At 45.5% G+C, this 20466-nt stretch overlaps 1 protein-coding gene and 1 long non-coding RNA gene across 2 annotated transcripts in view; both read left to right on the forward strand.

Moving 5' to 3' along the window:
* Positions 1-9114, forward strand: part of LOC146870094 (uncharacterized) — a 137642-nt gene extending 128528 nt beyond the window's left edge. The window contains exon 2 of the long non-coding RNA XR_014969098.1: positions 6522-9114. This is a non-coding gene — a long non-coding RNA (uncharacterized LOC146870094). The remainder of the gene's footprint in view (positions 1-6521) is intronic.
* Positions 1-20466, forward strand: part of LOC146870092 (MAP kinase-activated protein kinase 2) — a 626925-nt gene that overhangs the window by 228167 nt on the left and 378292 nt on the right. The gene's annotated exons all lie outside the window — the stretch shown is intronic.

Here is a 20466-nt window from a genome sequence, read left to right on the forward strand (position 1 = left end):
CACTGAAGACATGTGCTCTTCATGTCTGAATTACGTTTTCTGCTTTATATTGACTAATGTTCAGACTCCATTCTGCTTAGCCATCCGCCATTTTGTATGGCCATGAAACCGCATGCTCTGCTCGAGAAGAGTCTTACCTCTTCATTAGTCACTCCCGAGATCTGCCTAGCAACAGTCTATAAATAACTCCTTTGTGCGTTTATCGCATGCTCAGAACTGACCACATCTGTCACTGATTAGGCTTTGCTTGAATATGTTTTCGCGGGTCTCAGGAACCGTTAACTCCACCCATGTATTGATCATGCACTGAACATATCCATATAAGGCCATAAATCTTGCTTCATGTTGTATCCGCCTACTTATGAGCCCCTCTATTGTGTATAAATGGGGACCATGTGCACAAGTTCTTTGTGCTACTCTGTACAATACTGTAGAGTGTTGTGTAGGTTGTAGGACCACCTTTAAGGGTCAATAAACTTTGTCTTTGTATTTGCAGTTTCCGTGCCAACTTCCTTTTAGTACTTCGTACACAGAAGGGCGAACCCTTTGTACTTGCGGGCCTAGCTGGGGCCTGTACTCATCAATTGGCGCCCGTCACGTGGGGCTCATCGGCGACTCGGATGCTCGAAGGACTGGTCGTGACGAAGGAGTGGAACCTTGCCGGGGACGTGATCCCTGCCAGCGGCGTCTTTAGTCCTGGCATCCCGAGGCTTTCTTCCTTCCCTTCCGAGCTGACCATCTGGGTGGCGCCGGTCCTCGACTGAGACCCCTTCTGTCGGTTTTGCCGTGCAATAGCCGTTTGGGCGAATTTGGAACTTGGCAGTTGGAATCTGGACGCTCTTGATTGGTAAGAACCGTTGTAAGGTACTTGCTGCGAGCTTTTGAAGCCTGGGTTGGCAAGGCAGTTCTAGGATACGCTTGTTGTGGCTATTTGATTTGATTTGTGATGACCGGTCATATTTTGAAATAAGTAATGTGAAAATATATGCGTTGCAACACATATAGGCAGGTGATGTGGAGATATTTCTCCAGGGTTGTTTGAATTTGAACGGCGCAACGTTTAAGTGCCATTTTTTGGATAATATTGCATATTTTGCACTATTCTTGAACATGCCTGCTTTGAGCGCACTCCGTAAGTGGTGCTGCTGTTTTGGAAACCGGTTAAGTCTTGAGGAATCTGAACCAGCCCCCCCAGAGGGGACTCCTAATAGGGACATGTACGTGAAGCACGGTCTTTCCCCTATAATGTACAGCACATTGTGGAGGAAATATACCAAGAAGGATCCTGAGTTGCGATGGCCTTTGTATGGATCGTTTGATATGCGCAAGATTGAGTATGTGGAACAGTGTATATGTAAGCGGCGTGCAAGACGAGACATGTTTGAATGTATACGATTGTGGGTGAAAGAAGTGCGTGAGCGCGAGAAACGTGAAAAAGCGCTGATTGAAAAAGAACAACGGAAAAATGACCATGTGAAAGCACAGGAAGCGAAAAAGCGTGAGGAAAAAGAACTGGCGGAAAAACAGGAGAAAGAGCATCGGTTGCAAATATCGGGTCAACATGCTGTTCGGCAGCCTCTTTATCCTGTCCTTACTAATCTTGAAGATGATTTTTCTCTATTAGATCGTTCTCCGCCACCTTATGTTGGCTCGTCCGCTCCGGGAGTCAAGGATTCTGTATTGCTCAAGGAGAAGGTAGACACGCGGTCCATGTTATCAACTGATCGCATGGGTGAGCTTCGGAAAGTTTCTTTTCGTGCGCTTAAAGATAAACTATCTTTCGCTGAATTATTGTCGTCTTTGGAAGGATGGCAGGATAGGGAAAAGTTATATTTTGCTGAAACTTTTTCTGATGAAGTGGTTACTGCTTTTCGGAAACACTCTGATGTTTTTGAACCCGATGATATAGTATTAGATTCTAAAGCATTACGTAACGGTGTCCTTTCTCCCTCTAAGGTACCCGATGCGGTTTGACGACTGTTTGCGTTACGGGACGCGATGTTTCAACTCAAAGAAAAAGCGCGCCAAAAGAAAGAGGAGGAGGAGCAATCGCATCCAAATGCAGGCGGAAAGCAGTCGTCTATCTTTCATTCAGATAAGATCGAACTAGTGCATGCTAAGCCGATGCGAGAGGCAGCGCCTCTGTATGTTCCTCCTAAGGGAGCGGGAAATAGTTCGGATATGTCTTCCCCCGATGCTAGAGGATATTTTGTGTACAATTGGGTTTATACTCCTTGGCATAGGGCTAATGTTATGGCATTGAAGAATGCACTACCCGATCCCCGAAAGAATCCTGCCGCCTTTTATGAGGAAGTTGAGGGGGCTTTAAATTCTTGTACTATGACCTTAGCAGATATAGATTTGTTCTTTGGGCTTATTTTACCACCGGATATGTGGTGATCCGTACGAAAAGTAGATGATCTAGCTGTTTTTAAAGCGAAATGGTCTGACATAGAAGATGAGGATAGAGAGAGAAAACCCGCGCAAAAGCCGCCCCAGATTATTTTAGATCTCCCAGCTGCTATTTTGACTAAGTTAAAAACGATTATCCCCCCTAAAAAGATTGATTGGAATATGCTAGCCTCATGCAAACAGAAGGTTGATGAATCAGTTTCTGATTTCTTTACGCGATTTGAGGAAACATTTCATGATTAGCGGCCAGTCACTTACGGATGATACGGGTCGACATCTTTTTGTTGATAAATATGTGTCGAATTTATTGCCAGGAGTAGCAGCTCGATTAAAAGCGAGTGAAAGCTCTTGGACAACATTGTCTCCGGCATCCCTCCTGACGATGGCTCAGTATTACGAGCGTCAGGAACAGGAAGCGAAGGGTAACGAAGAGAAAAAGTCGAAAGATTTAAAAACAAAGGTGATGTTAGCGCAAGTGTATGGTCCGCCTCGCCGGGGGACTGAGAGAGGTGGAAGAGGATTTTACGGTCCCCCTTTTGGTCGCCCAGATGTAACTAAGGATCAATGTGCGTATTGCAAACAGTTGGGTCATTGGGCAAGGGATTGTCAGGTATTACATGCACAGCGCCAGGGGCGTGGCCAGGGGCCGATGAGAGGTAGAGGAGGTTTTTCGGGCCCTAGAGGACATTCGAATGATCGTGCTCGATTTGATTCTAATATGCGGCCACGTGATGGGCCTAATGTGTTTGATCGACGAAACCAGTATCAAATGTCCGATTATGAACGCCCTGGGTATCACGATTCACAACATGCATAGGATTGCGTAGGATGGGGGGAGGAATCAGTTGAAGTGCCAGTAGATCAGAGGGGTCCTTATGTTACAGCACATGTTTTGGGTTCTACTGATCGGTTTCTGGCTGATACAGGAGCTACTCGTAGCGCTCTGTCCAAACAATTGGTTCCGAGGGCTCCCCTGTCTGGCTTAACGGTTACATCGATAGGGTTCGATGGCACACCTTCACTTAGCCCATTATCACAACCCCTTGCATTTCATGTTAATAAGTTTTCAACACCCTGTCCGTTTTTGCTTTCCCCGAACACGCCTGATAACATTGTGGCCTGGATATGCTCAAACATTTCAGAGCCACAATCCGTTGCTCCCCTGAAGGAGTGTGTGCGATAACTATCCAATGACAGGAAGGATGTGTGTGGTTGCAGAGGATACCGCATTGGCTTCTCTACCCCGCACTCTGTGGGCCACCTCGGATACTGATGTGGGACAGATGGTTCTCCCCCCGGTACACATTAGTGTAAAGGAGGGAGCTGTGTTACCATGCCTACCTCAATATCGCATTTCACAGGAGGGGGAGGAGGCACTCGCGCAGATAGTGCAGGATCTCATTAAGGTGGAGGTAGTGGAGGAAGTTCCATACAATGTCCGCAATAGTCCTATTCTTCCGATTTTGAAGAAAGACAGTGATACTAGGATTTATCGTTTTATTATTGATTTGAGGGAGGTGAATAAGATAGTGATACCTCAATACCCAGTGGTTTCTGACATCATGACATTGCTTACTCTGGTCCCGCCAACGGCAACCACATTCTCTGTTATCGATTTGAAAAATGCTTTCTTTTCGATTCCTATTCATCCTGATAGCCGATACCTTTTCGGCTTCACTTTGAATAATCGTTCATATAGATTTTGTAGAGTTCCTCAAGGCTATACAGAAAGTCCTAGCATTTACAGTCAAGCATTGAAACGACAGTTGGATTCCTTTGTTCTACCTGAAGGGGTGGCCCTCATACAATATGTCGATGACATCTTGTTGGCGGCCGATACTCCTGAGCAATGTGAGAAGTGCACATTATCTTTGCTTTCCTTTTTGGCATCGCACAATCACAAAGTATCGAAGAAAAAATAACAATTCTGTAGACCAAAGGTAACCTACCTAGGTCACCTTTTGTCTAAGGAGGGGCGTGCACTCACATTAGATCGCATTCAAGCAATTTTGGACACGCCAGTACCTTCCACACAGAAGGACGTGCGTGCATTTTTGGGCCTCACTTCTTTTTGTAGGCAATGGATACTGTGTTTTTCACACATAGTTAAACCGCTGTTGGCACTTTTGACGAAAGACACTCCAATTCCCCTTCCCTGGTCAGACGAGTGTGGAAATGCTTTTCAACAATTACGACAAGCCCTTTGTTCAGCACCAGTGTTAGGCACCCCTGATTATACGAAGCCCTTTACATTGTATGTACATGAAAGAGATGGATGTGCGTTATCAGTTTTAGTGCAGATGCACGGCGACAAGCAGCGCCCTTGTGCATATTTCTCGGCAGTGCTTGATCCTGTTGCCCGAGCGTTGCCTGGTTGTTTTCGCTCGTTGCGGCGACAGCTGTGTCAATACGCCAAAGCGAAGGAATTGTGTTATCTCATAAGCTATTGGTGCTGGTCCCCCATGCTGTTGATGCCCTGTTGAATCAGACAAAGACGCAGCACTTAACTAGTGCTCGTCTAACAGGATATGAGTTGACGCTGTTGGCTCCTCATATTACATTGAAGAGATGCGCAACACTAAACCCAGCCACATTGTTGCCATTTCCGGAGACTCAGCCTGAGTCACAAGAAGCACATGATTGCATCTTTGTAACTGAGGAACAGACAAAGGGTCGTATTGATCTCCAGGATACGCCCTTTACAGATGTAGATGGAGAACTGTGGGTGGATGGGTCGTGCCTGAAGCTACCAGATGGTACGACTTCAGCGGCGTATGCAATCACCACGTTACAAACAGTAGTGGAGACAGCACGCATACCACAGAAATCAGCTCAAGCAGCGGAACTGATAGCATTAACACGAGCATATGAGCTTAGTGCAGGATTGTGTGTGAATGTCTATACAGATAGCCGCTATGCCTTCGGGGTAGCGCACGACTTTGGCGTACTCTGGAAGGAGAGAGGGTTTCGAACGTCACATGGAGCACAGATAATGTATGGAGAGTTAGTTCACAACCTCTTGACTGCATTAACATATCCAAAGAAGATTGTCATAGTTAAATGCAATGCACATAAAAAGGTGATAGATAAAGTGGGAGAAGGGAATGCTCTGGCAGATCGAGTAGCACGAGACACTGAGATGCAGCCTGACTCCACTGCAATGTATGTTGTGAAGTCGCAGGCAGAAAGATGGCACGATGCTAGGAGAGAAGTGTTAGAGATACAGAGGACCGCTTCCGATAAAGAACGGGAGCAATGGTCTAATGACGGAGAATTGGACGATGAAGGTTGTTGGAGAAATAAGCAGATGGATAAATAGAAGTTACCCATAGCTTTTGTACAACCTATGGTTCAGATGGCACATGGGCTAGCACATGTTGGAGCTTCCGCAATTGTAAAATTGCTCACACGAGTTTGGGAGCATCCAGAGATTGCTAGCACGGCAAAGAGAGTGGTGCAGACTTGCATGATTTGCCTAAAGTACAATCCAGGAAAAGGGACACGAACTCCAGCAGGAGGATTTGCAACACCCACTGCACCTTTTGAAGTTTTGCAAATGGATTATATTCAGCTTGAACGCTGTAATAATCTTAAGTATGTCCTAGTAGTGGTTTGCGCCTTCAGCAAATGGATTGAGGCATACCCTACGTAAGACAATACTGCAATTACTACAGCCAAGGTGTTATTGAAGGAGTTCTTCCCTCGATATGGTGTTTGTAGATTGTTGTGGAGTGATAACGGACCTCATTTTATAGCAGACGTTATCAAGTATGTCCTGAAAGGATTGGGAATCACACAAATTCCACGCAGTGTTTCACCCTCAGTCTGCGGGATTGGTTGAGAAGTACAACGGCACTCTGAAGCTTAAGATAGCGAAAATACAAGCTTCCACTTCTCTGACTTGGCCGGATGCTTTACCTCTGGCATTATTGTCAATCAGATCAGTACCGCATTCTTGAACCGGTCTCACACCATATGAGATCGTGTTTGGGCGTCCGATGAACATTTGGGGCCCACCGAAACCAAAGTCAGTGTATGATGTACCTTGTGTAATGATGAGTGATTATCTGGCACAGTTAACTGATAATTTGGTCTCTATTCATCAACAGGTTCGAGAAGCGCTCCCTGACCGGTCCACAGGTGAAGGCCACAATCTCCAGCCTGGAGATTTTGTTTTGGTGAAATCGTTTGAGAGGACGAGCAGCCTAGAGCCGAGGTGGTGCGGTCCCGAGCAGGTCTTGCTTGCAACGAGAACAGCTGTCCGGGTCTCCAACCGCAAAAATTGGATCCACTCTATACACTGTCGTAGAGTGCCACCCGGATTGGTGGAGCCTGCTGTATTGACTGACCATCGAGAAATCCTGACTGCGGAGAAAGGCCGTGCTGTGGAACCGGACGACACTGAGGAGCTCTTCCCGGACCAAGCGACCCCTGGAGTAAGAAGATATCACCTCAGACCGAGGAAGTGAATTTTTGAGTATTGGAATACGTTGTCAGAGCAGCCCCTGGGTTAGTGAAACGAAGAGCCGATGAGGCAAGGGGGGGGGGGGGGGGGGGATCAGCCCTGCATTAGTGTAGCGACACCCGTCTTGGCCCGATGGTGAAGAAATCAACCGCTGCCTAGGGGGGAGAGTTCGGACAACCTTTTTAGCTTCAGGAAGCTATTGACATTTGTTAGAAAATGGAGAAGAAGAAAATGTTTTGTGCGATAGGTTTCATTGTTGCTATAGCAATTGCTGCTACAACCACGTGGTTTGTTGAGGATGTAATTCCTGCCTGTGAGTTGCTTGTTGTGTCTACTCCAGTGCCTGAGGAGCACTACTTCTACACCCTTCCATACCAAGAATTGAAGCATCACCAGTCCTATCTGAATAATACTTTCATCCAGATGCTGCATCATACCCATGTTGCTACAAACTGTTGGATATGTGGTATGATGCCAGCCCATCAGAAGAAAGGGGGAACACCATTTATACCTCTCCCTTTCTCCCATAATGGCTCTTGTAGAGCATGGTACACTTTGCTTTTTGCCACACGAAAACCTACAGTGGGACGATTACTCTTCACACTTAACAAAGAGTGTCATCAGGATAAAGAAGGCTACCCACAAGCCAATGGAACAATATGGGAATGGGAAGAATATCGACCAGACAATGAATCGACTCCCTACATATTTACGAATACTAGAGACACTAATGGAAACGAGAAATTTGTAATTTCAGTGGCACAAGCCCAAGCGGACCTGTGTGTTCAAAGCGTTGGTCATATTCCTGTTGGTGTCAGTGATTGCATTGTTGTACTAAATATAGACGGATTAAATAACAGTACATTTCTGGCCTCCCACAATACCTATTTTGTGTGTGGTAATAAAGGTTACTATAATTTGCCTGCCGGATGGTCCGGGGTATGTTATGTGGCATTTTTATTACCCCCTGTATTCTTAGCACCTGCGTCTTATCATAAAGACTTGAAGTTATTAAACAATGTAACCGTAAATAGGTATAAACGCACTCTATCTGTTGATGACGTTGACCAGACGGATACCAGTTTGCAACAGTATATTGATTTTAATCTAGGACTGTTTTTCTTTGTTGGAGCTGCCCTGAATAGTAGGAAGGTTCGACGATTAACTAGGGTTGTAGAGGCTGTGACGAATCAAACTGCTGCTGCTCTCGGGAACATTACGGAAGAATTGCAGATCACTAGAATTGTTTTATTACAGAATCGTATGGTATTAGACGTTATGTTAGCAGATAGAGGTGGAGCATGTAGAATTATAGGAATTAGTTGTTGCGTGTTCATCCCTGATCACACACCATCAGTTTATAAAGCTATTAATAAATTGCATAAAATTGCTGCTGACATTCATACAGAAAATGGCACTTGGACCTTTTCTGGATGGTTTTGGACTTTAATTACTACATGGGGATGGAAAGTCCTTACTGGTCTATGTATTATTGTAGCAATTTTGTTCACATGTTGTATGTGTATTCAATGTGGTCCTATGATATGTTCTCTATGTGTTTCATTCTGTATCCCCAATAAGAAAGCTATTGCCGATGCCACCTATCAAAAGAGCATAAACAAAGAAATAACTGAGATGATGAGAATCGATATAAATGATGATTATCTTGATTATCCTAGCAAGCCGAATGTCTTCAGCAAATGCTGAAAGGGTCGTCTGTTGTAAATAAAACAGCGATATGATTAAGCATTCACTGAAGACATGTGCTCTTCATGTCTGAATTACGTTTTCTGCTTTATATTGACTAATGTTCAGACTCCATTCTGCTTAGCCATCCGCCATTTTGTATGGCCATGAAACCGCTTGCTCTGCACGAGAAGAGTCTTACCTCATTAGTCACTCCCGAGATCTGCCTAGCAACAGTCTATAAATAACTCCTTTGTGCGTTTATCGAATGCTCAGAACTGACCACATCTGTCACTGATTAGGCTTTGCTTGAATATGTTTTCGCGGGTCTCAGGAACCGTTAACTCCACCCATGTATTGATCATGCACTGAACATATCCATATAAGGCCATAAATCTTGCTTCATGTTGTATCCGCCTACTTATGAGCCCCTCTATTGTGTATAAAAGGGGACCATGTGCACAAGTTCTTTGTGCTACTCTGTACAATACTGTAGAGTGTTGTGTAGGTTGTAGGACCACCTTTAAGAGTTAATAAACTTTGTCTTTGTATTTGCAGTTTCCGTGCCAACTTCCTTTTAGTACTTCGTACACAGAAGGGCGAACCCTTTGTACTTGCGGGCCTAGCTGGGGCCTGTACTCATAAGTTATATCTGCTTTTGAGCTATGCAATGCATGGGAGAACTTCTGAATCCTTCCATAAAGTCAAGGGGAGCCTCACTCGTGTTCTCCTCAACCTGAATCCTCGCCACATCGGTCTCGCGCGGTAATTATTTGCTGATAGGCAGATGCGTAGCCAGCACTCGATAACTCCACGGACTCCCATAATTCTGGCGGGTTATCACGGCAGCTTCCCTTGTTAACATCTATTTCTGATTAGCGTCCTCTCCATCGGGTATTTTTCAATCTTCCCCGCCACAAATTGCCCCTTTCCACAGCCAGTCTCTAAGCTACGACTGCTCGTGACATCTTCAGATGTTTCTTTCTACCAAGCCTCTTCTGACTGCATTTTTAGGGCCACATTAGCTGTATAGGGTACGTAATATCCATCTAGCAATACGTTCTCTTTTCTGCCAATATAATAGTTCTCTTATACCACTCACAAGGAAGGTTTAATGTAGAGAAGGGAATGGCGAGAACTCGACTTGGCCAGTTAAATGAGAGATTCTCGTTTTCTCAACCGCTGATTGGGTGGACGGTGGACGAACGGGCTGTGAGCTGTTGCAGCTTCTCAAGGTCACGTGGGGGCGGGCCCAGGATCACACCTGTTGCTTATTGGTTAGCTGCCCCCTCCTCTCTAGTATGGGCCACACTTATTCTCTTCACTGCAGCTTCCTGAGCCAACCCTGAGGGAGGCGCTTGCATCGCCCCTCACAACAGTCCCAGAGGGGTGGGTCATAGGATTTGTGTGGGCTGCTGCTGTATTTTTAGGTCTCGCCTGGCGAAAGCAGCGCATGCATTCTGGCGAAAGCAGCGCATGCGCACGTCTGCAAAGGACAAAGATGGCTGCTCTCGCCATTTGTCCATTGCAAACAGCATGCGCGTGTCCGTGGGACTGTGGACAGTCTGACACCATCTTGTGCCGATAGCTTCCCGTTGTCCATGGCAACCAAGCTTCTTATCGGAAGCTTTGTCGCATCAGTTTCCGGTTCCCATCCCCCTCCCGCTGCCCCCTCCCGTTGGCCGTGTTCTACATCCCCCCGCCCCCTTGTTCCGTTCCCGCCCCCCTCCCGCTGTCCGTTGTTTCGCAGCTTGTAGCGGACATGGACCCGGGCTGAGGCAGACCCGCAGGTATTGGGCATCGGAGAAGGGTCGGAGGGAGCCCCAGAGCCTCCCCAGCACCAGCCGGGATAGAAGGTGAGCAGAACCCGCCGGAGACCACGCTAACACACCACACACAAAATGGGTAAGTCGGGAACACTTTTTTTTTTTTTTTTTGCCAGCCCAGGGGGGGGAGGAGGGGGGGAGAAAGTATGTTGATGTTTGTGTTGACGGCTTATTTACCGTTCTCTGACGTGACACCACATGTGCAGGAGCGAGAACTGCAGGGAAAACAATGACCAGTAAAGAGAAAAAATTTACTTTTCTCATATTAACCACCATAGCTTTGTCAGCTGCTCTTCCCCCTAGCCCTCCACCCCCACGTTGTTTTGCCACACCTTAGGATTGATGCATTGTAGGACGTAAATATTTGCTGGAGACACATTGCATTTCTACGTGACTGTCAAAGTTTTCCGTTCTTAAGTGCGCAAGTCTCCCATTAAAGTTTTGTTTAGGGAACTTGTAATCACAGGTGGACCATATATGTTGGGTGTTGTGCTGTGGGACCTATGTCGGATGAACTGGATGTGATGATGACACAATCTTGTTGTGGCGTGGTGCCCTTGTTGCGTTTGTTATGCATACCATTTTTGTAGAGTTGTGCGAGAAGAAATAGGCTTGATTCATGTTTCTTTTATTCTTTGTACCTGATAATTGAATTATAGCATGGTGGGTTTACTGCTGAATTGCTTTGAACAGCTGTCTTGATGTGGAGCGCTGGGGTAGCTTAGTTGCATTTAAGAGGAATACATCAGGCGCCTGTGTGTGTGTGTGTATAATAGACTGTAAGCACCCCCTTTAGCCAGCTTTGGTTTTACTAGCCTACAGCACTCAAAACAAGCATGCTTGTATAATATGTATAAGCCCACCCCAGAAACGCTTGTAACGTCCGATTCGAGTGCAGCAGCCCACTGCATAAGAGCACGCGCCGTCAGTGTCCCAATAACGCTGAATTTGACATCCTGCAATATTGTCTATGTACAAATTATGTGATTTTGCTCAGAATTCTGTGCCGTCTTTTGTAACTGTAAGCGGAGCTGTTTAACCAAGCATTGAAAATGCAATAGGTCTCGCCTTTTATTAAGTTAAAGCCATTTGCTTTGCTAATGGTATTGTAAAACAAAGCAAATGGCTTTAACTTAACGAAAGGCGAGACCTATTGCATTTTCAATGCTTGTTTTCATTCTCTCCCCCCAGACCCCCCCCCCCCCAACCCAACCATAATATCTCACCGACTTCTGTCGTCCTTGTTTAAAGTTGGTGTTTGCTCTTTTTTTTATACAGATCTGGGCTCTGTGCAGGGTCTAGTCTGTGCTCCTATTCTGAACAAAGTGTTTCTGTGTACGAGTGTTAAATGTGTCTGTCTATTGGCCTAGACTGAAGTTTTAAGGCTCCATATTTGAAAAGCCAATAGGTATGACTTCTCAGAAATGGAAACTTAATTTTCAAATTTAACATCCATACATAAAAATGTTTCTACACTACTTTGTGCCAATACTCTATTTTTCTCTCTAATATGACCCATGAAATCCAATGTTATTTACTCGAGACAGCCAACTGTAACCACACATTGAATTAAAGTAGTGAAAAATAATGTCATGCAGTCCAGAGGTGGCCATTTGGAGAATCAGAGGACACAAATAATACTTTAATTTTCAAAGATCAAACACAAAAGAATCCGAAAACAAAGTTTTACTGGTGATAAGGTAATGAGGAAAATGAGAGAACTGAATCTGCCCTACAATGGGAACTATCCACAACACTTACGCAAATGATCATAAGGGTCAGATGTCATGCAAAAATACATGAAGACTATAAGAGTAAGTGAAAAAATTAATGACGAGTGAGATCAATTGTAGAACAGATTCATTTTCTAACCAATGAAACTAAATGACATGGAAAGAAGCAACATACTTAATTAGGCAGTATCTTGTAGGCACCAACAAATGGCACATCATACAAAGAGTTGCAATAGTTTAGTAGAAGTCCGAAACAAAAGTACATTTTATAGAGATAAACACAGTAACATAATGCAGTAAACTTACAAACACCGATGTTTAACCTATGGATTCTTAGCTCATGTACTTATCCCTAGCTCATGTACTTGAAACTGGCTGTTACTTTAGAGGGGAAAAAACAAAATACCTTCCAAGTCCACAAAAGCCCAGCATCTGCATAGTCCGCCACCCAGCAATAACAGCTTAACATTGGCGTTCTTGTGGTGCTTTTGTTCACCTTACAGAGTGAGGGTGCCGCAACAGATGCCCAGGACACGCAGCTTTACGGCGCAAAAACATCTCCCACAGAGGACACTGCTGCCTTCAATGCCCTCATAGAACGTGCTGCCTCCAATCATGGAGTGCAACTCCACTCTGACACAGTTGAGGACGATTTCTTGGTGGACACTTTCGCCTCCTCCGAGAGAACTGTCAAGACTTTGCCCATGTTGAAAGGTGTTCTCAAGCCTGCAAAGGACATTTTCAAGGAAACAACCAGGGCACGGGTGCTAAACCCCAGGATTGAAAAAAAATACAAACCTGCGCCCGGGGACCCTATGTACATTAGAGGTCAATTACCTCTGGACTCCATGGTGGTTGCTAACGCTCGCAAACGAGCCCACTCGCAAACAGGTGATGCTCCTCCCCCAGACAAGGAGTCCAAAGTGCTGGAGACCTCAGGCAAGAGAATTGCAGCTCAAGCAGCAAACATCTGGCGCATTGCCAATACACAGGCCCTCCTGGCTCGCTATGATCGTTCACACTACGACACGCTAGAGTCACTACTCCAGCATCTGCCAGACGAACGCAAAGAGGCAGCGGAGCTCCTCATCAGAGAGGGACAACTTCTTACCAACGCATCCATTAAGTGCGCACTAGATGCTGCCGACACAGCTGCGAGGGCAATAAACACCAGCGTCATGTTACGACGACACGCTTGGTTAAGAATCTCCGGATTCAAACCAGAGATTCAAAACAACATCCTAAATCAGCCAGTCAACCCCGACTACTTATTCGGCCCAGAAGTTGACACCACCTTAGAAAAAATAAAGAAGGACACTGACACTGCGAAGTCAATGGGGGCTCTGCAAACGCAGACATTTCGTAGTGGCTCCTTTCGTCGCCCCAGGAATAGGGCAGCAGCTAGAGGACAGGGGTCACAGCAGCAATACACTAAAGGGGGCACACAAAGTACCTATGATAAAACCAACAGAGGTGGATATCGTGGCTCCAGCACCAAGGGCAGAGGACGCGGTTACGGCAACACCAGATCCTCACCCAAGAACAAACAGTGACGCCCTCTCCCTTCCCCCCCGACCACATAACACCTGTCGGGGGGAGACTCCAGCGGTTCCTGTCCACGTGGAAAACCATCACCACGGACAGGTGGGTCACGGATATTATCCAGCACGGTTACTGTCTCGAATTAACCTCTACTCCACCCACAATACCGCCAAAGCACCGTCCTATGTCCGCAGAGCACTTAGCATTATTGCAGCAGGAAGTGCTAAGTATGCTGCAAAAAGGTGCAATAGAGGTCGTGCCCGTCAACCAGCAGGGGACAGGGGTGTACTCCCTGTACTTCCTAATCCCAAAAAAGGACGGGTCGCTCAGACCTATACTAGACCTGAGACCCCTCAACCACTACATTCTGTCAGAGCATTTTCATATGCTCACCCTACAGCAGGTTCTCCCGCTGCTCAGCCAGGGAGACTTCCTAGCCACACTAGACCTCAAAGATGCGTACTTCCACATACCCATCCACCCGTCACACAGGAAATATCTCAGGTTCACTATTCAGGGACAGCACTATCAATTCAAAGTCCTCCCCTTCGGCGTGACAACAGCACCCAGGGTTTTTACCAAGTGCCTAGCTACAGTGGCTGCACATCTACGGCGACGACACATTCACGTCTACCCTTACCTGGACGACTGGCTTGTTCAGGCAAAGTCAGCCCAACAATGTGCCAGCCACATGTCCCTCACCATTCACCTTCTTCACAGTCTGGGATTCTCACTAAATTACCCAAAATCACATCTACAACCCGCACACGTACAACAGTACCTGGGCGCGACCATAGACACTCTGGCGGCCAGAGCTCAGCCAAATTTAGTGAGGATCAACAGCATGCAACTGCTGATCTCAAAGTTCAAACCTCAACACTCCCTTCCGGCGCGAGTGTTCATGCAGTTGATAGGCATGATGGCCTCCTGCATTTTCATAGTCCCGCACGCGAGACTACATATGCGCCCGCTTCAGGAGTGCTTAGCACGTCAATGGAATCCGGCTCACGGGCTATTAAAAGACCTAGTGTTGGTGAGCGGTCGGGCATACAACTCTGCATTGGTGGAATCCACAAAACCTTTGCAAGGGCTGAACATTCCAAGAGCCTATTCCACAAATAATACTGACAGCGGACGCCTCTCTCCAGGGATGGGGAGCTCATGTACTCAGTTACACAGTGCAGGGACTATGGACGACACAACAAAAGAAGATGCACATCAACGTTCTGGAACTAATGGCAATCTTCCTCGCCATGAAGGCATTCAAAGTACACTTGTGCAACAAAGTCCTGTTGCTCCGGACGGACAACATGACTGCCATGTACTACATACAAAAGCAGGGAGGAACACACACTCCACAGTTGTCTCACCTGGCTCAGAGCATGTGGAAGTGGGCCATTCAGAGGAACATATTCCTCATGGCGGAACACCTCCCCGGCAAGGACAACCAGATGGCGGATCTGCTCAGCAGACACAGCCACCAGATGCACGAGTGGGAGCTACACCCATCAGTACTCCAACCGTACTTCCAACAGTGGGGTCACCCAGAGATAGACCTGTTCGCCACAAACGAAAACGCAAAATGCCAAAGCTTTGCCGCCAGGTTCCCACATCCACAATCGCAGGGCAATGCGATATGGATGAACTGGTCCGGCAGATTTGCGTACGCTTTTTCCCCCAGCGCCATTAATACCGCTGGTGGCACGCAAACTGCGACAGCACTCACTAACACTCATCCTAGTTGCTCCAACGTGGGCGCGCCAGCCATGGTACACCACCTTTCTGGAACTTTCCGTGGTGCCGCATCAAAGGCTGTGGATAAAACCTGCACTCTTAACGCAGAGCCATGGCGAAATTCAGCACCCAGATCCGCAACAGCTGAACCTGGCAATCTGGCTCCTGAAGTCTTAGAGTTTGGCTACCTAAACCTGCCACCTGACTGTATGGAAATCATCAAGGAGGCCAGGAGACCCACTACCAGAGCTTGCTATGCAGCTAAATGGAAGAGGTTTGTCATTTACTGCACCCACAATGACATTAACCCGCTAGACGCATCCATTCAAAACATAATCTGTTACCTCTTACACCTATACCGATGCAATCTGGCATACACCTCAATACGTATCCATTTGACCGCAATAGCAGCCTATCTCCAGAACAGGCAGCACCTCTCTTTATTCAGAGTGCCTGCCATCAAAGCTTTCTTGGAGGGACTTAAACGAGTAATTCCCCCAAGACACCCACCAGCACCGGTGTGGAACCTCAACTTGGTCCTCACCAGACTGATGGGTCCACCCTTCGAACCTCTCCACTCATGTGAGATTCAATTCCTCACCTGGAAAGTAGCTTTCCTAGTAGCAATCACTTTGTTAAGAAGAGTTAGTGAACTCCAGGCACTAACCATTCAAGAGCCATTCATACAGGTTCACGCAAACAGGGTCGTACTACGTACCAACCCCAAATTCATGCCTAAAGTAATATCGCAGTTCCACATGAATCAAACTATTGAACTGCCTGTTTTCTTTCAGAATCCACAAAATGTCGCAGAGAGAATGCTCCATACACTAGATGTAAAAAGGGCCCTCATGTACTATATAGACAGAACTAAAGACTTTAGGAAGACAAAACAACTTTCGTTGCCTTTTCACCACAACACAAGGGCAACGCCATTTCCAAAGCAGGTATAGCCAGATGGATCGTTAAATGTATTCAAATTTGCTATCAAAAGGCTAAACGCACATTAACGATTCCCCCACGAGCCCACTCAGCACGTAAGTTAGGGGCGTCCATGGCTTTCCTGGGAAACATTCCTTTACAGGAAATATGTAGAGCAGCCACATGGTCCACTATACATACATTTACCAAACACTACTGTGTAGATGTACACTCAAAACAGCAGGCAGCTGTAGGACAGGCTGTTCTCAGAACTCTTTTTCAGACTGCTGCAGCTGGCACTGGTAGCCGCCGCTAATAGGAGGTACTGCTATATATTCTATGCACAGATATGAATTCAGCAGCCCACATGCCTCGAACTGAATATGCTACTTACCAGTATGCATCTGTTCTTGGCATGTAGGGCTGCTGACATTCATATCGCCCACCCTCCTCCCCGGCGCCTGTAGCAGCTGCAGCTCTCAGAATTACTGTATAGCATGGTCATCACTTTCTGTATCTACTCCATCACTGCCACAATGGCGAAAAACAATCTAAGGATGGAGAGGATGCCCATGCGCACTGTGGTCCAGGGGAGGAGTCACCTATCTCGGGATACTTCGAAGACTCTTCCAGGACAACAACGTGCAAACATCCGGACCCAACACTAGGCGGCGATCTATGCACAGATATGAATGTCAGTCGCCCTACATGCCAAGAACAGATGCATACTGGTAAGTAGCATATTCATTCCTGAGTTATGGCTGTGAATTTAAACCTTTGTGCGTGTGTACGTTTGGCCTACATGCACAAGAATTGGTGTTGCACTCACCTAAGGATTTACAAAGCATAAAGCAAATCTACTCACAAAGGCTGGGGATCAGGCAGGAGGTGGTTTCAGAACTGGAATGCCTTGTCAGTCTGTGCACACTCATAAACATACATGTTTAAGGGTATTAACCAACTTCACTACAACGCCTTCCAGCCGTGGCAAAAGCCACACTTTCTTCCAGGGGTGCATGGAAAGAAGTTTCTTCATTTGAGCAATTTCCGTCTCAGGAGAAAAAAATTGAAACAAATGAATGTGCACTTACTCAGCAGATTATTGGATGTGGAATTCACAAATATTTGCTAGGAATACACATGCAAACCTGCCACTGTTGTAGGTTTGAGCCCTAATTCTGTAAACTCTTGTGAATTCCTTACAGTCGCAAATCTACATCAATGCAAGTTCATAACCTGTGGGTTCACCTTTGTGGCTTTCTTTATGAACTGTCCCTCAGTTAATTTTTTACATGTTGCCCATACGGGTTTTACCCTCCTTTTCCATTTTTTTAATGTATTATGTTGGTGAGTAACAACAGCGTGACATGGATCACCTCCACAAGAAAAAGATCAGTCCTTCCAGAACATTACAGTGAGGAGCATGTTGTTGCATGATGACTATGAAAGGGACTTTGCACGTTACAGTCTTCCAAATATCCTATCAACCCTTCATCTCACATTGCTTCTCCTTCTTCTGTTTCCTTGCCTTATTCTCATCCAAAACACATGCTTTGCTCGTTTCCACCAGCTGGATCGATGTTTGGAGCATGTACTCCGCCTATTTGCACTGCACATTTTAAATCCTTCTTCCTTCTCCATTAATCTTTGGATAGTAAAGAGGTGTGTAACAATTGTAATATCATTCATACTAAAGATTTCTGTCATAAATGTGATTACCATTAACTTATCTGGCTTTATATTGAATTCCAGCAGGAAGTGGAATCACAGGAGCAGCAAAGTGAACATGCAGGGAGAAGAAGACACAACAGTACTGACCGCTTCTTATCCATAAGAAACACCCTGCAAACTAAGAGGCGGCAAGCATTGGGGGTGGGGGGGGCAACATAGGTAGGCCACCTCTCGTATTATGTTCGCAATAACCTGCACACTTCACTTGAAATTAGACAGAATCGGGGAGGACAGTCATGGCTTACTAGACTGAATCATCAAAGATTGCAGTAGGTAACCTCACCACTAGGGTTTAAGTTTAAAGGCAATTACCCTGCTACTGTAATCAGCTGCCACTAACTGTTAGTAGTGTTGTAGGTTGGTTACAGTACTGGTAGCCACCTAGGTCCAAAGGAATATTCCTTTGAGCTTGAGGGAGAGTAGTGAGACTAGCAAATCTTCTGTGACCAGATGTTTGTCTATTCAGTCCCAGCCAGGTTTACCCAAGTAGTTATCTTTAGTGAAAAACACCCAGCAGAGATTTTACCTGAGGTGCATGTGATTGGACGTATTACATCAGTTAGTGACTTGCCTTAAATGGGCAGCCTGGACATCGGGCTTGCCAAAATGTCCTTGTGATGGCCGAACAAAACAATCCACCATCCATCTTACTCTATTTTGTGGCCTATTGAGGGATTTTAGGAGTAGTCTGGTACACCCACTTTTTCTCCCTCAGAAGCTCTACGTGCACCAGGATGCATTCAAATGACTAAACTTGAGAATGAATTAGTCTGTTATACAGTTTCGACGTATATTACACGTGTTATTGCTAGAAAAAAACAACTAACAGATTCGGATGATTTGCAATATGAAGAATAGAGCTTATAGTACCATGATTTGTGGAGGATATGTTTTGACTGAACTGTTTTTAAATCGACCTCTCTGGAATGGATTATAACGGTATTTTAGATTATATATTTATGTGTAGATTACAATAGAATGTAAATCGCATTAAGACTATGATTGCATAATTGTATAGATTATCTTGCATAATGTATTACTTTTTTATAAGGTATGTGAAGTTTTTAAGCTGGGTATTTTATTACCGCTTTTATGGATAATGAATTATTCGAACGAAGATTTGATAATGATGGTCCAGGCGGATTCACATTATCAAGATGTTCACGATAGCTCTGTTTCATTCCTGTTAACATAGCGGACCTTTTTGAGGATTTTGTTGTCAGGGATATGCAGAGATTACGCCATTGTCTGTATATAGTTACATTTTGCACTTTATACCCTACATTTGTATGTATGAATATCCACTTATTGCTTTTACATGTGCTTTTATGGTCATTATTGACCGAATAAAGATATTTTTGAAGTTTTAAATATTCTTATCATTCAACAGAACCTAGCACACACCTGATTAGCAGCATACAAAATCAATATCAATGCAGAGTAATGGTCAGCAGGCTGTAACAAGGGTCTCCTGCATGAGAAAACCTACGGGGGCTGCTAAAATGATAAAATGTGGAGCAGATTGTCATAAGGAAATGGCAACCTGGACATTCAACCCTACACAACCCCCAAAAAAAGTTTCAAACAATTTTTAATTTCCAATTGGATCAAATGGAGCAGGACACCGCTATGCTTACAGGTGGTACTTATTGTTACAGCAGGATCCAAAATTCAAGAAAAATCCAGTGTTCTGTAGCAGGGGATCTCTGTGTATAGTCCTAATCTGTGAATAGTCCCGCCCATGTGCGTCGACCCCGGAGAAATCGAAATAGTCTCTTAAGGTGTCCTCTTCTGCAGTCCTGCATAGACACTTAAGAGAAAATCAAAGACACATAATGCAGCCTGACATTAACAAGGCTACACTGGCCAGCACTTCATCCTGAAGTGACAAAAAAGGATAGCCAAATAACTAAATTTACACATTTAGCGAAGTTTCACACCAAGAGAAACCACCCTTCACAAAACTCCTTTGTCATGATAGAGAGGAAGGGTTGGATAGACAAGCCCCATAGGCTGCCATTATGTGTCTGGAAAAGGGACACCGTGCCTTTAAGGAACCCTCTAGAGACCCTCGGTATCCCATGATGCACAGCCAAAGGCAAGTTACTTTCAGTTCTTTTTCCGGCTCCTGCTAGCAGGACCCTGGAGCATTGAGCTCTACCTTTATTGGTATTTCTTCAATTTTTGGAGATTTTTTGAAAGTGTGTTTCATTCGACGTCTGGGGCCTTTATCTTCCATTTGCTGTCCTTTTTGGCCAGTTAAGCCACTTACTTTTGGTCAAAATGCAAGCTCTATTTGACAAGTGCCCGGAGTGTGGCAGGAAGAAGGCCAAGTAAGACTCTCACAGGGTTTGTATACTGTCTAACATCTACACATGTTCCTGACTCCTGTGTCATCTGCAAGTCATTCTCCAGG

Source organism: Triturus cristatus, chromosome 1_1 (assembly GCF_964204655.1).
Source record: "Triturus cristatus chromosome 1_1, aTriCri1.1, whole genome shotgun sequence".
Lineage (NCBI taxonomy): Eukaryota > Metazoa > Chordata > Amphibia > Caudata > Salamandridae > Triturus > Triturus cristatus.